We start from the raw sequence: 20858 nt of genomic DNA, 5'->3' as shown, positions 1-20858 counted from the left end.
CGACCCCTAGCCTGGGAACCTCCATATGCCGTGGGAGCAGCCCAAAGAAATAGCAAAAAGACCAAAAAAAAAAAAAAATTGCACCTCAAAAAATCAAATACCTGGGTGTAGACCTAACCAAGGAGGTGAAAGACTTATATGCTGAGAACTATAAAACAATCAAGGAAATTAAAAAGGTTCAAAGAAATGGAAAGATACCCCATACTCCTGGGGTGGAAAAATTAATATTGTAACAATGGCCATACTACCCAAAGCGATCTACAGATTCAAGGCAATCCCTATCAAATTACCCATGACATTTTTCACCAAACTAGAGCACACAATCCAAAAATTGATATGGAACCACAAAAGACCCGGAAGTCCCAAAGCAATTCTGAGGAACAAAAAGCAAGCAGGAGGTATAACTCTCCCAGGCTTCAGGCAGTATTACAAAGCCACAGTCATCAAGACAGTGTGGTATTGGTACCAAAACAGAGATACAGACCAATGGAACAGAATAGAGAACCCAGAAATAAACCCAGACACCAATGGTCAATTTGTCTTTGACAAAGGAGGCAAGAGCATAAAATTGGGAAAAGACAGTCTTTTCAGGAGATATTGCTGAGTAAACCTGGATAGCTGCATATAAATCAATGAAACTAGAACACAGTCTCACACCATGCACAAAAATAAACTCAAAATGGCTTGGAGGAGGTGTGGAGAAAAGGGAACCCTCCTGCACTGTTGGTGGGAATGTAAGCTGGTACAACCACTATGGAAAACAGTATGGAGGTACCTTAGGAAACTATGCATAGAAGTATGTGACCCAGCAATCCCACTCTTGGGCATATATCCAGACAAAACTTTCCTTGAAAAAGACACATGCCCCCCCCCCCGCCCCCTGCGCATATTCCTTGCAGCTCTATTCACAATAGCCAAGACATGGAAACAACCCAAATGTCCTTTGACAGACGACTGATTAAGAAGATGGGGTATATATACACAATGGAATACTACTCAAACATAAAAAAGAATGAAATAATGCCCTTTGCAGCAACATGGATGGAACTAGAGACTCATGCTGAGTTAAGTAAGTCAGAAAGAGAAAGACAAATACCATATGATATCACTTACATCTGGAATCTAATATACAGCACAAATGAACTTTTCCATAGAAAAGAAAATCATGGACTTGGAGAACAGACTCGTTGTTGCCAAAGGGGAGGGGGAGGGGAGAGGATGGATTGGGAACTTGGGGTTAATAGATGCAGCTATTTCCTTTGGAATGGATTAGCAATGTGTAGCACTGGAACTATGTCTAATCACTTATGATGGAGCATGATAAAGTGAGAAAAAAGAATGTATACTTGTATGTGTGGTTGGGTCACTTGGCTGTACAGTAGAAAATTGACAGAACACTGTAAACTATGTATAATAAAAATCATTATATAAAAAGTTAAAAAAATAAAAATAATAAAAATTACAGTAGGTTGCAAGGACCTACCACATAGCACAGCGTAACCTGCTCAATACTGTGTAATAACCTATATGGGAAAAGAATCTGAAACTGAATGGATATATATGAATATATATAACTGATTTAATTTATTCTTTACCTGAAAGTAACACAACAGTAAGTCAACTATACTCCAATAAAATCTCTTTTAAAAATTGTGGTAAAATAGAAATAATGTAAAATTTACCATTTTAAGCATTTTTAAATAAACAGTGGCATTACTTACATTCACATTGTTGTGCAGATGTCACCACCATCCATCTCCAGAACTGCTGTAGGTATCTTACGTAAGTGGAATCATACAATATTTGTTTTTTTGTGTCTGGCATATTTCACTTAGTATATGGTCTTCAAGGTTCATCCCCATTCTAGTATGTGTTAGAATTTCCTTTTGAGGTTAAATAATATTCCGTCATAGGTATGTATGTGTACACACACATTCTGTTTATTCATTCATCAGTCAGTGGGCATTTGAGTTGTTTCCACTTTGGGTTGTTGTAAACAATGCTGCTATGGACATTGATGTACAAATACCTGGCGATGCGTGTGGGAAGGGGTACAGAGCCTCCATGCTCTTTTTGGTTGCATCACTGAATCTCCACATGTTCTTCAGCCCTGAAGTTCTCAGAACCCTGTCCTTTTGGGGGTTTTATAGAGGCTTTATTGCTTGGATACAGTTGATTAAGTTATGGATATTGGTAATTGAAACCAGTCTTCAGCCCTTTTCCCTCCCTAGAGGTGGTAGTGGATGGACTGGGGTTGAAAGCATCTAATCACAAGGTTGTTTCCTCTGGTGACCACTTCCCATCTTTGGTGACAGGCTTTATAAGAGTCATCTGATTACAAACAATTAATAATATTTTATGATTCTCCTCTCAGGAAATTCCAAGGATTTTGAGAGTTCTGTGCCAGAAAAGACCATACATATATTTCTTATAAATTACAATATTATAGCTAACAGTTAATGATGTTGACCATTTTTTCATGAGCTTATTGGCCATTTTTACATATTTTTATATATTTTAATAATAACAGTCAAAATTAATACAGGAAATTTGTGTATCATTGGAGAAATGTCTAAGTCTGACATTTAAAATTTTTTAATTATAGTTTATAATATGAGTTTCAGGTGTACAACATAGTGACTTACAATTTTTAAAGACTGAACCTGATTTATTACTATAAAATATTGGCTATATTCTCTTTGGTATGCAATATATCCTTGTAGCTTATTTACTTAACACTTGGTAATTTCTACTTCTTAATACTGATCTCCTATCTTGCTCCTCCCTCCTTTTTCTTTCCCCACTGGTGACCCCTAGTTTGTTCTCTATGTTTGCCTCTGTTTTTTTGGTCATATTCACCAGTTTGACTTTTTATTTTAGATTTCACAAATAAGTGATAACACACAGTATTCGTCTTTATCCGTCTGACTTATTTCACTAAGCATAATACCCTCTAGGTCCACTCATGTTGTTGCAAATGGCAGCACTTCATTCTTTATGGGTGAGTAGTATTCTGTTTTGTGTGTGTGTGTGTGTGTGTGTGTGTGTGTGTGTGTGTACCAGATTGTCTTTATTCATCTGTTCATGTGCACTTAGATTGCTTCCACATCTTGGCAATTGTAAATAATCCCACTATGAACATTGGGGTGTATGTATCTTTTTGAATTGTTTTTGTTTTCTTCAGATAAATACCCAGGAGTGAATTTCTGGATCATATGGTAATTGTATTTTAGTTTTTTGAGGAAACTCCATGATAATTTCCACAGTGGCTGCACCGGTTTACATTCCCACCAACACTATGAGGGATCACTTTTCTTCACATCTTCACCAATGCTTGTTATTTATGGTTTTTTGATGATAGCCATTCTGATAGGTATAAGGTAATAGTTCACTGTGGTCTTGACTGGCATTACTCTGATAATTAGTGATGTTGAGCATCTTTTTATGTGCCTTTTGGCCATCTGCATGTCTTCTTTGGCAAAAAAATATCTATTTAGGTCTTCTGCCCATTTTTTCAATTGGGTTCTTTGTTTTTTTGATGCTGAGTAGTATAAGCTGTGTGTGTGTATATATATATGTATATATATGTGTGTGTATATACATATATATATACACACACATATATATATACACACACACATGTATATATATGGTATTAACCCCTTGTGGGTCATATCATTTGCAAATATTTTCTCCCATTCAGTAGGTTGTCTTTTTTTTTTGTCTTTTTGTTGTTGTTGTTGTTGTTGCTATTTCTTGGGCCGCTCCCGCGGCATATGGAGGTTCCCAGGCTAGGGGTTGAATCGGAGCTGTAGCCACCGGCCTACGCCAGAGCCACAGCAACGCGGGATCCGAGCCGCGTCTGCAACCTACACCACAGCTCACGGCAACGCCGGATCGTTAACCCACTGAGCAAGGGCAGGGACCGAACCCGCAACCTCATGATTCCTAGTCGGATTCGTCAACCACTGCACCACGACGGGAACTCCAAGGTTGTCTTTTTATTTTGTTGGTGGTTTCTTCTGCTCTGCAGAATCTTTTATGTTTAATTAGGTCCCATTTGTTTATTTTTGCTTTTATTTGTTTTGCCTTAGAAGGCAGATCCAAAAATCTTGGATTTATGTTAAAGAATATTCTGCCTATTTTTACCTAAGAATTTTATGGTTTCTGGTTTAACTTTTAGGTCTTTAACCCATTTTGAGTTCATTTATGTATATAGTGTGAGGGAGTATTCCAATTTTACTCTGTCACATGTAGCTGTCCAGTTTTCTCAACCCTGCTTATTGAAGACTGTTTTTTTTTTTTCCACTGTGTATTCTTGCCTCCTTTGTTGTAAATTCATTGACCATAAGTGCACTGGTTTGTTTCTGGGCTTTCTCTCTATTCTGTTGCATTGATGTATGTGTCTCTGTGTCAATACCATATTGTTTTGATTGTAATATCTTTGTAATATAGTCTGAATTCAGGGAATGTGATTCCTCCAGCTCTGTTCTTCTCTTCAAGATTGTTTTGTGTGTGTGTGTGTGTATGTGTGTGTGTGTTTGAGTTTTTTGTGTTTCCATGCAAATTTTAAAACTGTTTGTTCTAGTTCTGTGAAACATGTCATTGGTAATTTGATAGGGATTGCATTGAATCTGTAGATTTCCTTGAGTGGTATATTCATTTTGATAATTTTGATTCTTCCAATCAAAGTACATGGTATATCTTTCCATCTGTGGCATCTTCAATTTCTTTCATCAGCATCTTATAGTTTTCAGAATACAGGCCTTTTGTCTCCTTAGATAGATTTATTCCTAGGTATTTTATTCTTTTTGATGTGATGGTAAATGGGTTTCCTTAATTTCTCTTTATGATATTTTATTGTTAGTATATAGAAATGCAATGGATTTTTGTATGTTAACTTTGTATCCTACAGCTTTACCAAATTTATTGATGAGCTGTAGTAGTTCTCTAGAGGTATCTTTAGGATTTTCTTTGTTTAGTATCATGTCATCTGCAAACAGTGACTTTTACTACTTCTTTTCCAATTTGGACTCCTTTTATTTATTTTTCTTCTCTGACTGCTGTGACTAGGACTTCCAATACTATGTTAAATAAAAAGTGGTGAGAGTGGGCATCCTTACTTTGTTCCTGATTTAGATGAAATGCTTTCAGTTTTTCACTGTTGAGTATGATGTTAGCTGTGGGCATACCATAAATGGCCTGAAATATGTTGAGATACAGTCCCTCTATATCCACTTTCTGGAGAATTATCGTAAATGGATGTTGAATTTTGTCAGAACCTTTTTCTGCATCTATTGTGATGATTACTTGATTTTTATTCTTCAGTGTGTTAATATGATGTATCACATTTATAGATTTGTGGATACTGAACCATCCTTGCATTTTCCACTTTGTAATTGTATATGATCTTTTAAATGTATTATTCAGTTTGTTTTACTAATATTTTGTTAAGAATTTTTACATCTATGTCCATCAATGAATGATATTGGCCTCTAATTTTCTTTTTTGGTGATATCTTTGTATTGTTTGGATATCAGGATGATATTGGTCTCATATGATGAGTTTGGAAGGCTTCCTTCCTCTGCAACTTTTAGGAATAGTTTGAGAAGGATAGGTATTAACTCTTCTCTAAATGTTTGATAGAATTCAGCTTAAAACCCTCTGGTCCTGGACTTTTGTTTTTTGGGAGTTTTAAAAATTACAGATTCACATCTTGTTTGATCCACCTTCTAGAATAATGACAGTAAAGACAAAAAGAAACCAATGGGACCAATTAAACTTAAAAGCTATTGCACAGCAAAGGAAACCATTTTTAAAAAGTGAAAAGACAACCCACAGAATGGGAGAAAATCTTTACAAATGATGCAGCCGACAAAGGCTTAATCTTTTGTTTGTAATCAAAATGTACAAACAACTCATACAACTCAACAACACGAAAACAAACAACCCAATCAAAAAATGGACAGAAGACCTAAATAGACATTTCTCAAAAGAAGACATATAGATGGCCAGTGGGCACATGAAAAAATGCTCAACTTCACTAATTATTAGAGAAATTCCTATCAAAACTACATTGAGGTAGTTTCACAGCAGTTAGAGTGGCCATATTATTAACAAGTCAACAAATAACAAATGCTGGGGAGGATATGGAGAAAAGAGAACCCTCTTGCACTGTTGGTGGAAATGTAAATTGGTAGAACCACTGTGGAAAACAGTATGGGGTACCTCAGAAAACTGAATATAGAACTCCTATATGATCCAGCAATCCCACTCCTGGGCATCTATCTGGACAAAACTTTCACTGAAAATGATACATGCACCCCTGTGTTCATTGCAGCACTGTTCACAATAGCCAAGACATGGAAACAACCAAATGTCCATCGACAGAGGAAAGGATTAAGAATATGTACATAAATACAGGGGAATACTACTCAGCCATAAAACAGACAAAATAATGCCATTTGCAGCAACAGGGATGGAGCTAGAGATTCTCATATTAAGGGAAGTAAGTCAGAGAAAGACAAATGCCATATGATATCACTTACATGTGGATCTATAATATGGCACAAATGATCTATCTACAAAACAAAAACATCATGGACATAGAGGGCAGACTTGTGTTTTCCACGGGGGAGAGGGGAGAGAGGGGGACTGGCGAGGAGTTTGGGGTTGGCAGATGCAGACTGTTACATTTAGAATGGATGTGTGATGGGGTCCTGCTCTATAGCACAGGGAACTGTGTTCTGTCACTTGGAACATGATGAAAAATGTATTTAAAAAAGGATGTGTGTGTGTATGGACTGCTGGTCACTTTACAGCAGAAATTGATGGACTGTTGTAAATCAACTATAATTTTAAAAAATTAAAAAATAAAAATTACCAATTTACTTTCATTACTGATAATTGGTCTGTTCATATTTTCTATTTCTTCCTGGTTCATTCTTGAGAGATTGTACATTTCTAAGAACTTGTATGTTTCTTCTAGATTCTTCATTTTATTGGCATAAACTTGTTAATAGTAATCTCTTTTGTATTTCTGTGGTTATAACTATTTTCATTTCTGATTTTATAGATTTGGATCCTCTTTTTGTCCTGTAGCTGGTGCCTGTCCACTAGTGGGAAGAGTTTGATCCCAGTGTTTCTGGTTGCAGGGCCTTGGGAGTCTTGGGTCTAGTGTTTGTACACTGGTGTATGGTGCTGGGTCCTGGGCCTTCTTTTGGGCAGATCTATGACCAGGGGTGGCTGTGGGCTCGGAGGTTCTTAAGGCAGCTTGTCTGCTGGTGGATGGGTCTGTGTTCCTGCCTAGTTAGTTACTTGGTCTATGGAATCCCAGTATTGGTGCCTTTAGGCTGTTGGGCAGGGGGAAGGCTGAGTCCTGAGGCTAAAAACTAGAGGGAAGATTCCAAAATGGTATTTGCCAGCACCAGTGTCCATGTGATAGAACGATCTCTCAAAAATGGCCGTTGCCAGTGTCTGTGTCTCAAGGGTGAACTCTAGTTCCTTCCTCCTTCTCAAGAGACTCTCCAAGATGAGCAGGTAGACCTGACCTGGCTTCTTTCAAATTAGTACTTCTGCCCTGGGTCCCTAAGCATGTGAGATTTTGTGCATGCCCTTTAATTTGTCTCCATTTCTCCTTCCATCAGCTCAGGTCAAGGAAGTAACAAGGATAAAAAGATCATGAGGCGGGGTTATGCTTTGGTGTGTTAGTAGATTATCAAGAACAGCTGAAATGGAATGAATAAAGGGCAGAATAGGTAGGAGATGAATCAGAGAGACAAGGAGGAAGGACAGTGGGAGCAGGAGATGTGTTGGGTAGGACCCTGTAGAGCATTCTATAGCATTTTATTGTGAATGAGATGGGAAATCATTGGAGGATTCTGAGCAAATGTCTGGTGATGTGACTTCATTACATGTAACAGAATTTACTCTGTCTCCTATGTGGGAATTCAATGTTGATCAGAATGGAAGCAGAAGACAAGTTAGGCTATGGCAATAATCAAGGTGAAAGATGATGGTGGCTTTGACCATGTGATAATAGTGGGGATGGTGAAAAGTGATCTGATTCTATGTATATTCTGAAGGTTTGAACAGTAGGATTTGCTGACAGATTGGTTGTGAAGTATAACAAAAAGAGGAATAAAGGATGTAAGATTTTTGTTCTGGGTATATCAAAATATAGATTTGTCATTAACTGAGATGGGGAAAAACGGAGACAAGCAGATTTAGGGATGAGAGTGGGCGAAGGAGATAAATAGTTCAGTTTGGACATAATTATTTTGAAATACTAATTAGACATTTGAGAGGTGATACCAAGTGGGCAGGTGGAAGCATATATCTGGATATTAAGAAGTCTCAGACTGGGAGTTCCCGTCATGGCGCAGTGGTTAACGAATCCGACTAGGAACCATGAGGTTGCGGGTTCGGTCCCTGCCCTTGCTCAGTGGGTTAACGATCCGGCGTTGCCGTGAGCTGTGGTGTAGGTTGCAGACGCGGCTTGGATCCCGCGTTGCTGTGGCTCTGGCGTAGGCCGGTGGCTACAGCTCCGATTCAACCCCTGGCCTGGGAACCTCCATATGCCGCGGAAGCGGCCCAAGAAATAGCAACAACAACAACAACAAAAGACAAAAAAAAAAAAAAAGTCTCAGACTGGAGATACATATTTTGGAGTCATCAGTATATATATGGTCATTAATACTATGAGATAGAATGAGATTACCAATAGGATGAGCGTGTAGAGAGGGGAAAAAAATGTCCAAGGACTGAACACTAGAACAATCCAGCATTTACATTTGGGCAGATAGGAAGAAATAGCCATGAATACGAGAAACAGCAGTCAGTTAAGTGAGCCTCTGAAAACCAAATGAGGAAAAGCAATTCAAGGGGAGGGAGTGATCAACTTTGTCAAATGCCAATGATAAGTTTTTGTATGTATTTCCTTTTGCATTCAGTTTGTACATTCTGCTTCCTAGCTTGCTTATTTTTACTTCATTTCCACATCACAAGTCAAGTGTCTCTTCCTCAGGGAAGCTTTTCTGATTCAGACTAGTTTATAACTTTTCATAGGCTCTAACACTCCCTTTTGGGGGTTTTCAATACAGTTGTACTTAATTATTTGTTTAATGTCTGACTCCTGTATTATTTAACGTTGCTAACGTCCGTAAGCAATGTCAGATTTGATCGCTGCTATATCTGCGGCATTTCTCACAGTGCCCAACGTCAGTAAACATTAGTTGGATGGAAGTATGAATGAATGAACACCCACATCCATGTGTGCTGAGACTGGCACATTTTAGGATAACTTAGAAAACTCCACCCTAAAGTCTTGGTCCGATTCATACTTCGGAGCTTATGCAACAGCAAAGCAAAAGGCCAAGTTCTTGGCCTTGACTTTTGCCCATGGGGAATAGCAGAGCATTTGGAGGACAACATCCCCATACTTTCTATGCGACAGGTTTTTTTTTGCATGTGCTGTCTTTAATGTTTGCATGAACTTCGTATGCTACAGATAGTGGTGTTGCAATCAAGGATGTAAAAATTTGCAGAGATTAAAGTGTCGAGGTATTGTTGTACTAAGTGGCAGATCTTGGATTCTCCCACTTTAAAGCCTGTACTGTCTTCTATGCTGTGCAGATTTTTAACTTTTACTTGCAGTCTAATGATTAAGAACACAGCTGAGTTTTAAATACTATTTCACTTTGCCAGCTATGTCCTTGGGTATATTATCCAATCTTTTTGTGCCCAGTTCTCCAACTATAAAATGGAGACCTTAGCAATACTATGTCAGGATTTTTTTGAAAGTTAGATGAGGTAATATTTAGACTAGAATCTGATATTTGGTAAAGCATTCAGTAACAGGTAGCTACTTTCATTATCACTTCTCCTTTTGAGTTAACTCAATTTAGCTGTTACTCCTTTGGGGAAGGCTTTCTGATGGCCTCCTCCCCCCTCCAATAACTGGTGCTTACAAGAATTCTGTGCACACCATTTAGAGCACGTGTCCTACTCTATTGTAATTCTGTAAATTCTCATGTTTGTTTCCCCAGCTAGACATTAAACAACTTTAGAGGGCTGGAGAGTCTCCACAGCTCTGTGCCATGTACCTGGCACTACACACACACACACGCCCAAGCACACAGGCATATGCGCGCGCGCACGTGCGCACACACACACAAAATATGTTTGAAAGGTGATTCATCAGCACCACTACCTAGAGACATCTAATTGGGTGTGAAAGGCAGCTAGAGTATCCAGGGTTCCTTTCTAGTAGCCATTATAAGGTTTGGTGCCTATTTTTATTTTAGACTAGACTTGCCCTTGCCAGATCCCTTTGTGGAGCTATTCACTGGAGATCTTTTCAGACCGTTAACCTGCATTTATGAAAACCATAAAAACAGAAAGCAGGAGTTCCCATCATGGCTCAGCGGGTAATGAACCCAACTAGCATCCATGTAGACATGGGTTCAATCCTTGGCCTCTCTCAGTGGGTTAAGGATCCGGCATTGCCTTGAGCTGTGGTGTAGGTTGCAGATGCGGCTCGGATCCTGCATTGCTGTGGCTCTGGTGTAGGCCGGTGGCTTTAGCTCCAATTGGACCCCTAGCCTGGGAACCTCCATATCCTACGGGTACGGCACTAAAAAAACAAAAAAAGACAAACAAACAAAAAACAAAACAGAAAGCACATTTGCCTGTGCTTTCCTTTGACTCCGTGAGCTTTACTTCTTGTCTCTTCTGGCTCTTTTCTTATCGCTCCTCTGGCTATTTTGTTTATTAGCTTTATTCTTTCCCCTGATATCGTCTGCCATTGCTACTTCAGCTATTACAAAGAGAGCCTCTGTTTTTTTAATGCTTTGTTTCAGTTATTGGGCCACACACTTGTTACTTTATACATGATTAAAGGGTGTAGCCACAGAGCTAATATAATGAAATCATTGGAACACATTTCCAGGGTTTCCTGCAGAGAGCAACGCTGCCTTAAATGGAAAGAACTAAATATTAAGGAAAAGTGAAAGGCATTTAATTTTAGAAGTTAAGTGCCTGCCTATCTTTCAGTATAATGCAGAGAACCAAGAATATCTGCTGTTAATCAGACCTTCTAAATTAATGACCTGTGGGTCACTGGACAATGGTCATCAATGTCTTCTCTTTCCAAAGACATTTTCTTTAAATCAGTGGATATTTTGTCATTGTCTGTTTCCTGTCTTAAATTCTAAGGATATTTTCTTGAATAGGGACTCTTAAAGTAGTGTTCTGATAAGAACATAAGATACTGAGGCAAGAAAAAAGAGAGGGACTAAGGTAACTGTGTAAAGACTTGTCAGTAGTGAGGGGAGGATGTTGCCTCTTGGAACAGGGTCACTGAGCTTTCTCTATAGCCTGTAAACTCATGTTAGAGAGCAGCACACCCATACTAATGGTGGAAGTGTTTTTTAGCCTTGTATACTCTTCTCTTAAGACATTTTTTTAATTTGTAGTCATCATTGGCAGTCAAATAATTGACATAGCTCCTTCTCAATATGAAGAGTCTCTAGTTCCATCCATGTTGCTGCAAAGGGCATTATTTCATTCTTTTTTATGTTGGAGTAGTATTCCATTGTGTATATATACCCCATCTTCTTAATCCAGTTGTCTGTCAAAGGACATTTGGGTTGTTTCCATGTCTTGGCTATTGTGAATAGAGCTGCAAGGAACATGCGTGGGGGGGGCCGGGGGGGGGCATGTGTCTTTTTCAAGGAAAGTTTTGTCTGGATATATTCCCAAGAGTGGGATTGCTGGGTCACATACTTCTGTGCATAGTTTCCTAAGGTACCTCCATACTGTTTTCCATAGTGGTTGTACCAGCTTACATTCCCACCAACAGTGCAGGAGGGTTCCCTTTTCTCCACATCCCCTCCAGCACTTGTTATTTGTGGACTTATTAATGATGGCCATCCTGACTGGTGTGAGGTGGTATCTCATGGTAGTTTTGATTTGCATCTCTCTAATAATCAGGGATGTTGAGCATTGTTTCATGTGCTTGTTGGCTATCTGTTTATCTTCCTTGGAGAAATGTCTGTTCAGGTCTTTGGCCCATTTTTCCACTGGGTTGTTGGCTTTTTTGCTCTTGAGTTGTATAAGTTGTTTTTGTATTTTAGAGATCAGGCCCTTGCCAGTTGCATCATTTGAAACTGTTTTCTCCCATTCTGCAAGTTGTCTTTTTGTTTTCTTTTTGGTTTCCTCTGCTGTGCAAAATCTTGTCAGTTCGATTAGGTCCCATTCGTTTATGTTGTTTTTATTTCTGTTGCTTTGGGAGACTGACCTGGGGAAACATTTGTAAGGTTGATGTCAGAGAATGTTTTGCACATGTTCTCTTCCAGGAGTTTGATGCTGTCTTGTCTTGTATTTAGGTCTTTCAGCCATTTTGAGTTTATTTTTGTGCATGGTGTGAGGCTGTGTTCTAGTTTCGTTGATTTGCCTGCAGCTGTCCAGGTTTCCCAGCTGTTCTTGCTGAAAAGACTGTCTTTTTCCCATTTTATGTTCTTGCCTCCTTTTTGAAGATTGACCATAGGTATCTGGGTTTATTATCCATTCCATTTGTCTGTATGTCTGTTTTGGTACCAATACCACACTGTCTTGATGACTGTGGCTTTGTAACATTGCTTGAGGTCTGGGAGAGTTATGCCTCCTTCTTGGTTTTAGTTCCTCAGAGTTGCTTTGGCAGTTTTGGGTCTTTTTTGGTTCCATATCAATTTTTGGGTTGTGTGTTCTAGTTTGGTGAAAAACGTCATGGGTAATTTGATAGGGATTGCCCTGAATCTGTAGATCGCTTTGGGTAGTATGGCCATTTTTACAATATTAATTTTTCCACCCCAGTAGCGTGGGATACTTTCCATTTCTTTACATCTTCTTTAATTTCCTTGATTAATGTTTTACACTTTTCGGCATATAGGTCCTTTGCCTCCTTGGTCAGGTATCTTCCCAGGTATTTAATTTTTTGGGGTACAATTTTAAAAGGTATTGTGTTTTTGTATTCCTTTTCTAATTTCATTGTTAGTATACAGAAATACGACTGATTTCTTTCTTTTCTTTTTTTTGTCTTTTTCTAGGGCCGTTCCCACAGCATATGGTGATTCCCAGGCTAGGAGTCTAATCTGAGCTGTAGCCACTGGCCTATGCCAGAGCCACAGCAATGCACGATCCAAGCTGCGTCTGCAACCTACACTACAGCTCACGGCAGTGCCAGATCCTTAACCCACTGAGCAAGGCCAAGGATCGAACCCACAATCTCATGGTTCCTTGTCGGATTCATTAACCACTGCGCCACGATGGGAACTCCAAAATGCGACTGATTTCTGAATGTTAATCTTATATCCTGCTACTTTGCTGAATTTTTTTTTTTATTTTGTTGTTGTTGTTGTTGTTACTGTTGCTATTTCTTGGGCCGATCCCGCGGCATATGGAGATTCCCAGGCTAGGGGTTGAATCGGAGCTGTAGCCACCGGCCTACGCCAGAGCCACAGCAACGCGGGATCCGAGCCGCGTCTGCAACCTACACCACAGCTCACGGCAACGCCGGATCGTTAACCCACTGAGCAAGGGCAGGGACCGAACCCGCAACCTCATGGTTCCTAGTCGGATTCGTTAACCACTGCGCCACGACAGGAACTCCTACTTTGCTGAATTTGTTGATCAGTTCAAGTAGTTTTTGGGTTGAGTCCTTAGGGTTTTCTGTATATAGTATCATGTCGTCTGCATCCAGTGACAGTTTTCAAAACTGAATCAAGAAATAGATCAACTGAACAGACTGATCACTAGAACTGAAATTGAATATGTCATAAAAACACTCCCTACAAATAGAAGTCCAGGACCAGATGGCTTCATAGGCAAATTCTACCAAACATACAAAGAGGAACTTATACCCATCCTTCTTAAACTTTTTGAAAAGGTTGAAGAAGAAGGAACACTCCCAAAGACATTTTATGATGCTACCATCACCCTAATTCCAAAACCAGACAAAGATATCACCAAAAAAAAAAAAAAAAAGAATACCGTAGGCCACTATCTTTGATGAATATAGATACAAAAATTCTCAATAAAATTTTAGCCAGCAAATCCAACAACATATCAAAAAGATAGTATACCATGACCAGGTGGGATTCATCTCTGGTTCATAAGGATGATTCAACATACGCAAATCAATTGACATCATACACCACATTAACAAAAGAAAAGTAAAAAACCACATGGTCATCTCAATGGATGCAGAAAAAGCATTTGACAAAGTCCAATATCCATTCATGATAAAAACTCTTACCAAAGTATGTATAGAGGGAACATTCCTTAACATAAAGCAATTTATGACAAACCCACAGCAAATATAATACTCACTGGAGAAAAACTGAAAGCCTTCTCACCAAAATCTGGAACAAGACAGAGATGCCCACTCTCACCACTGTTATTCAACATAGTACTGGAAGTCCTAGCCACAGCAATCAGACAAACAAAAGAAATAAAAAGCATCCAAATAATAGAAGAGTTAAAACATTCTTTTGTTTTACGTTTGTTTCAGTTGTTCCAGCACTGTGTGTAAAAATACTGCCCTCCTTGCTGTACAGTGGAAAATTGACAAAGCACTGTAAACCAGCTATAATGGAAAAAAAATCGTAAATTAAAATAAAATAAAAATACTGTCCTTTCTCTAGTGATTTACCTTTGTACCTTTGTTAAAAATCTTTTGTCATATTTGTGTGGGTCTATTTTTAGTCTCTCTGTTCTGTTCTATTGGTCTACCTATTGTAACACAAATATCCCATTGTTTTGAGTACTCAAAACAGAAATATATATGACTTTAGATATCTTGAAATCAGGTGGTAATAGTCCTCTATTTTTTTCTTCTTTTTCAAACTGGGTTTTGATTATTATAGATTCTTTGCATTTTTATGTGGATTTTAGAATCAGTTTGCAAATTCTACAAGAAAAACTTTGGATCTCTTTGATCATTTTGGGGAAGATTGATATTTTAATGGTTTAATTTCAGATCAATGAATAAGCCTCTTATTCATTGATTTAGTTTAGTATTTATTTAGTGTAGTATTTATTTCTCTCAGTGATTTTTATAGTTTTAAGTTAGAGTTCTTTCACAACTTTTGTCAGAATTATTCCTAAGTACTTAATTTTTTTTGCTGTGTAACAGTATTCTTTAAAAATTTTTATTTCCAATTGTTCATTGCTAGTATATAAAAATAGAATTGATTGTTGCATATTCAGTTTGTATTCTTTGAACTTATTAAACTCATTAGTTGTAGCTTTTTGTAGATTCCATCAGATTTCTACGTAGACATCTATAAATGTCATTTATAAATAAAGATATTTTTAAATCTTCCTTTTATTTCTCTTACTTTCCTGATTGCACTGCCCAGAACCTCTAGTACAGTGTTGAATAGAGGTAGTGGGAGTAGGTGTTCTTGTCTTGTTCCTGATCTTAGGAGGAAATTGCTCCGTCTTTTACCATTAAAAGCTACCGTTAGTTGTAGATTTTTCCATAGATGCTCTTTGTCATATTGAAAATCTCCCTTCTTTTGTCAGTTTTCTGAGAATTATTAGAAATGGATGTTGGATTTTGTCAAATAATTTTTATGATCCTTTGATGTGATTATATTGTTACTGGGCTTTCTCTGGATTCTTGGATAGTAGTACCATAGAAATGAATATTACTCCCACAAGCTTCTTCGGCCCAGGAATATTTTTTTTTTTGATAGATCTTTCTATTTTATTTTATTTTATTTTATTTTTTTTTATTTTATATTCCCACTGTACAGCAAGGGGGTCAGGTTATCCTTACATGTATACATTACAATTACAGTTTTTCCCCCACCATTTCTTCTGTTGCAACATGAGTATCTAGACATAGTTCTCAATGCTATTCAGCGGGATCTCCTTGTAAATCTATTCTAGGTTGTGTCTGATAAGCCCAAGCTCCCGATCCCTCCCACTCCCTCCCCCTCCCATCAGGCAACCACAAGTCTCTTCTCCAAGTCCAGGAATATTTTTTATTAGAAGGATAGCTTGCACACAAGGGAGAAGGCGAAAGAGTGCCAACTTCTCAAGGAGCTTCAGGGAAGGGTTTTAAAGGCAGTGAGAGGGAGGGGACCGCAGAGTGCCTTATATCAGCTTGTGCTCAATTCTCAGATTGGCTGACATAAAAGTGAAATTTTGAGCATCATTAGCCTTCTTGTTTTAATCAGTCTGAGGTCTATATGCTTGTAGTTATCAGTTTTCGTCTGGTGGGAGTCTGCTTCCTGCAAAAACAACTTAGGAACGGTGTGTCAGGCCTTTGTATCTTTCAGGGAACTGAGAATTTGGTGATTCTGTTTTGTGGTGGATTTATAGTTCCACTTCTGTCCTTTGGCAACTAGGTACATACATCAGTGGAACAGAAATAATCTACTTCTGTGGTTCTCTAATTGTTGTCTCCAAGACCCAAGCCTTCAGGCACTTTGTTTTACTGGACTTGTTAGGCCTGTTTGCTCCACGCTGTTCCTTCAGTCCTTTTCCAAAATGGCTGTACTCTTTTATCTTCCTGTCTCAATATGATCATTCATTTTTAGTTTTTTAATATGGTAATGTACATTAATTAATTTTTAGATCAACCCTGTATCCATAGGATAAACTTCATCTGGGCTTGGTATAATACCTTTTTTATATATTGGTGTTTTATTTAGGATTTTGCCATCTATATTCCCAAAGGACACTGATTTGAATTTTTGTATTAATGTAGTGTTTTTATTTGATTTTCACATCCAGGATAATGCTGGCTGCAAAGAACTAGTTGTATTTCCTCCTCTTCAGTTTTCTTGGAGAATGTGTAGAATCATTATGTTCTCTTCCTTGAATTTTTGATGGTATTCATTAAGTGAAATTGGTGTGGGCTTGGAGTTCTCTTTGTGGGCAAGTTTTAAGTACAAATTGTTTCTTAAAAAGATACAGGGCTATATAAACTATCCATTTCCTCTTGCATTAATTTTCATAGTTTGTGTCTTCCAAGGACTGTTTCATCTCAAAGTTGTCTAATTTATAGACACAGTTACTTATAATTATCTTTTATTATCCTTTCAGTAGTCATGGAATCTGTGACATCATCCTTTAACCATTCCTCACCTCACACTGATAATTTTTATCTTTCTCCTGATCATTATGACTAGAGGTGAATGAGTATTTATGGCTTTCTCAAAAAAAAAAAAAAAAAAAAAAAGAGAAAGCCCTTTTTTCTCCCTTTGTTTTTCTGTTTTCTATTTCATTAATTTTCATTCATTGTATGTTTCTATGAATTTATCCAGTTTTTCTATGTTGTCTAATTTGTTGGCATGTAGTTGTTCACAGTGGTCTTTTATGATCCTTTATATTTCTGTAGTATTATTTGTAACATCTCTGCTTTCATTTCTAATTTTATATGGGTACTGTTTATTTTTTTCTTGATGAATCTAGCTAAAGGTTTCTTCTATTTTGTTTATCTTTTAAAAAAACCAGGTTTTAGTTTCACTTATCTGTTTAGTTTTCTATTATCTGTTTAGTCTGTTTCATTTATTTCTGCTTTGATCTTTATAGTTTTCTTCTTTCTGTCTTTCTGTGAACTTTAGACTTGGTTTGTTTTTCTTTTCCTATTTCCTTGAAGTATAAGGATGGTTGCTTGAAATTTTCCTTGTTTCTTAGTGCAGGCATGTATTGCCATGAATTTTTCTCTTAGAACTGCTTTGCTGTATCTCATAAGTTTTGGTATGTTGTATTTCCATTTTTATTTCTCTCAAGATATTTTTCGAGTTCTCTTTTGATGTCTTATTTGATCCATTTGTTGTTACAACATGTTTGATCTACATGTTTTTGAATTTTCCAGGTTTTTTTCTTGTATTTGATTTCTAGTTTTGTACCATTGTGGTTGGAAAAGATGCTTGATATGATTTCAGTTTTCTTAAATTTGTTAACACTTGTTTTTGGCTCAACATATGACCTATCTTAGAGAATGTTCCCTGTGCACTAGAGAAGAATGAGTGTTCTGATGCTTTTGGAGAAATGTTCTTTATCAAGTTCAGAAAGTTTCTATTTCTAGTGTGATAAGAGTTTCTCTCATGAATGGGTACTGGATTTTATCAGATTCTTTTTCTGCATCTGTTGAAAGGATTATGTGGTTTTTTCCTAGTCTGTTTATATGATGCATTACATTAATTGGCTTCCCATACCTAAAATAAATCTCACTTGATCATGGTGTATAATTCTTTTTATACATTGTGAATTTGAGCTGTTGTATATATATATATATATTTTTTTGTCTTTTGTCTTTCGTTGTTGTTGCTATTTCTTGGGCTGCTCCCGCGGCATATGGAGGTTCCCAGGCCAGGGGTTGAATCGGAGCTGTAGCCACCGGCCTACGCCAGAGCCACAGCAACGCGGGATCCGAGCCACGTCTGCAACCTACACCACAGCTCACGGCAACGCCGGATCGTTAACCCACTGAGCAAGGGCAGGGACCGAACCCGCAACCTCATGGTTCCTAGTCGGATTCGTTAACCACTGCGCCATGACGGGAACTCCGAGCTGTTGTATATTTGAAACGATTTTTGCATGTATGTTCACGAGTAATATTGGTCCGTAGTTTTCTTGTAACATCTTTGTCTGCTTTTAGTGTTAGGATAATGCTGGCCTCAGAGAATGAGTTAGGAAATATTTCCTCTGCTCCTATTTTTCCTCTGCTCTATAATAATTTCCTGAATTCTTTCCTAAATTATTATATAGCAGAGGAATAATAATAATAATTTCATATAAAATTATTTCATAAATTATTATAATTATTATAAATTTCTATATTATTATATAGCAGAGGAATAATGATAATAATTTCATATATTTCCTAAATTATAATAATTTCTTAAATTATTATAGAGAATTGTTATAATTTCTTCTTTAAATATTTGGTGGAATTTATCAGTAAATCTATTTTGGGTCTGTTTGGAGGGTTATTAATTATTGATTTAAGTCCTTTTTTTTTTTGGTCTTTTCACCTTTTCTAGTGCCGCTTCCCGTGGCATATAGAGGTTCCCAGGCTAGGAGTCTAATCGGAGCTGTAGACGCCGGCCTACGCCAGAGCCACAGCAATGCAGGATCTGAGCCTCATCTGCGACCTACACCACAGCTCATGGCAATGCCAGATCCTTAACCCACTGAACAAGGCCAGGGATCGAACCCACAACCTCATGGTTCCTAGTTGCATATGTTAACCACTGTGCCATGATGGGAACTCCCATTGATTCAATTTCTTTAATAAATATAGGTCTGTTCAAATTATCTATTTCTTGTATGAATTTTGGCAGATTGTATCTTTCAAAGAATTGGTCCATTTTTTTTGGTTATCAAATTTGTGCTCATAATATCCCTTCATTATCATTTTAATATCCATAAGATCTGTAGAGATGTCTTCTTTTTCATTTATGATATTAATAATTGTGTCTTCTTTTTTTCTAAGCCTGCCTGATCTTACTGATTTTATTGATCTTTATTTACCTCTTCAAAAAACAAGCTTTTTGTTTTGTTGTACTTATTTATCTTTATTAAAGTATAGTTGATTTACAGTGTGCCAATTTCTATTGTACAGCATAGTGACCCAGTCATACATATATATACATTCTTTTTCTCATACTGTCTTCTAGCATTTTCTATCCCAAAAGATTGGATATAGTTCCCTGTGCTGTACAGTAGGATCTCATTGCTTATCCATTCTAAATGTAATAGTTTGCATCTACCAACCCCAAACTCCCCGTCCATTGAATCACTTTGTTGTGCAGCAGAAATTATCACAACCTTGTAAATCAACTGTATTTCAAAAAACTTAAAAAAAAAAGAAAAAAAAAGTGTGAGGGTCCCCTTAAACTGGCCCTTCCTATAGTTTTTAATTCTGTGACCTGCCTACACCTAGACTCCAGCAGATTGTCAATTATAGTGTAGGCTTTCCTATCCCATTCCTGTTTCCCACAGAGGTTTCTGCTTCTGGGTTTCCACTCTGATAAGTTGTGGTTGTCTAGATTCACTGGTGGTCTCTTCACTTTTGAGGACAGTAAAATTTCTCGTGATCTCAATTCTTTTATGGATCTAAGAAGAGTTAGTTCGTTTAACTTTTTACTTCTTGTTAGGATGGAGTGATGACTTGCCATTTCCATATACATTGCACCAGAAATACCAAGTCTCCTTATGTACATTTTTCTTGGTGTTTATGTTGATTGGTGGTATTTTCCCATATTGCTAAAATTTTCAAATTTTTGAAATGAAATTATTTAAATGTTCATTTTTTTAATGTCTATATGAATGGCTACTGTATTTTCTCAATTTAGTTCTTGATTAGTAGTGCTGGATGTTTGTCAGTTCTTTACAAGGAACCAATTTTTGGCTTTGATTTTTTAAAATATTCATCTTTTATGTCATTGTTATGCACTATTTCTTAATTCTACTGTTAAGGGTTAATTAGCCATTATCTTTCTAGCTTTGTAATATTCTATCTTATAATAAAATATTTTCAATTTTCTCATTTTCTCCAAAGCCAAAAATTTCAATGTAAGCATTACCTTAACTGCAGTCTCTAAGTTTAATATGTTAATTTTCATTTAGACCAAAATAGTTTTAATTACACATTTTAATTATATTTGGACCATAGCTTATTTAGAGGGCTATTCTTTAACTTTGAAGCAAATAACTATTTTCTAGTTCTTTTTCTCTTTGTTTCTTCTTTTTCTTTGATATAATTTTCTTTTTAAATTCTGCAGGTAAGGAACATTATGCAATTTTTATTTTTATCATTTGTAAGACTTCCTTTATGATCATGGATATCATTGATTCTG

At 37.2% G+C, this 20858-nt stretch overlaps 1 long non-coding RNA gene across 1 annotated transcript in view; it reads left to right on the top strand.

Moving 5' to 3' along the window:
• LOC146401829 (uncharacterized) overlaps window positions 1-20858 on the top strand; it is a 227940-nt gene that overhangs the window by 70458 nt on the left and 136624 nt on the right. The window contains exons 2-3 of the long non-coding RNA XR_014811076.1: window positions 10405-10483; window positions 13469-13663. This is a non-coding gene — a long non-coding RNA (uncharacterized LOC146401829). The remainder of the gene's footprint in view (window positions 1-10404; window positions 10484-13468; window positions 13664-20858) is intronic.

The sequence above is a fragment of the Sus scrofa genome, chromosome 7 (assembly GCF_054392235.1).
Source record: "Sus scrofa isolate SSC_HxYL_T2T_F1_AM1 chromosome 7, Sscrofa_HxYL_maternal_Yorkshire_Landrace_v2.0, whole genome shotgun sequence".
Classification (NCBI taxonomy): Eukaryota; Metazoa; Chordata; class Mammalia; order Artiodactyla; family Suidae; genus Sus; species Sus scrofa.
This window is presented reverse-complemented; position numbering and strand designations above follow the sequence as displayed.